The sequence below is a fragment of the Teleopsis dalmanni genome, chromosome 2 (assembly GCF_002237135.1).
Source record: "Teleopsis dalmanni isolate 2A chromosome 2, ASM223713v2, whole genome shotgun sequence".
Lineage (NCBI taxonomy): Eukaryota > Metazoa > Arthropoda > Insecta > Diptera > Diopsidae > Teleopsis > Teleopsis dalmanni.
This window is the reverse complement of record NC_051847.1, coordinates 119,932,646-119,933,625: the sequence shown is the minus strand read 5'-3', so window position 1 is coordinate 119,933,625 and position 980 is coordinate 119,932,646.

The following is a 980-nucleotide window of genomic DNA, read 5'->3' as shown; positions in this document are numbered from 1 at the left end:
AAATCCTCTGTGTTGCTTCGGTTTGTGGATATATTTGATAGAGTTCTAGCATTAATTGAGTAAGCTTGGGTTTTTTGAGCCAAATCGTTGTCATTTTGAACCAACCAATCCCCACGAATGCAATATACGACATTGTCATAATCGCTTCCAGGATATCTGACTTCTCCGCAAAGGCGAATAGCACAAAGAAAACTTCTCCATTTAATGCCAACACAACGTTCAATGACCAAGCAAAGAAAACCAATTGCCGTAATAATGATTTACGCTTCGCAACTCCAGGTTTTTCGTAGGGTTCTATACCAATGGTTTTATAGAAAAAATTTGGTAAACGCACAAAGTCATCAAATTTCGCAATGGGCATTCTGAGGTGGTTTTGTAGATTTTGTTCTATATTATGTCAATATGCATATACCTGTTTAGATATGATATTATATATATTAATAAACGAGAACAGTTTGGTAAGTTAATAATAGGAGAGCTAAATAAAATTAAAAATACTTATGTAAACTTTATTTCATTATTTGACAATAAACAAAGGCTTAAGTCTGGATATATCTCATGTGGAAGCTTCTATTGTTTTGCCCGCTGGTAAAGATGGACAAGTTGTGATGAATTTGTAATAATGGAAAAAGTGCAAATTCAATAATTGATTAAGCAAATTTTTTGGACATAAAACATTTTTGAGTTAAATAAAAAGTTTGATTTGGAAATTAGAAACTCAATTAAATAGAATTATCTAAAAGTGGTTATCTAGTTTCATTACTGTCGATAAAGCACTGAAAGTGTAGCATAACGAGGGCGTCAGAATGTTATGGCGACTCCTGATATGGTGTACAAAACCAATGATCTAGTAATGGAAGACCACCTCCGAAACACAAATGAATGTATTCTTGTCAAGTCTAGTAAATACTGAGGATGATTTATCACATCATAACGTGATGAAATCAGTATTGCTACAGTTGCTGGCACGTTATCGTAGA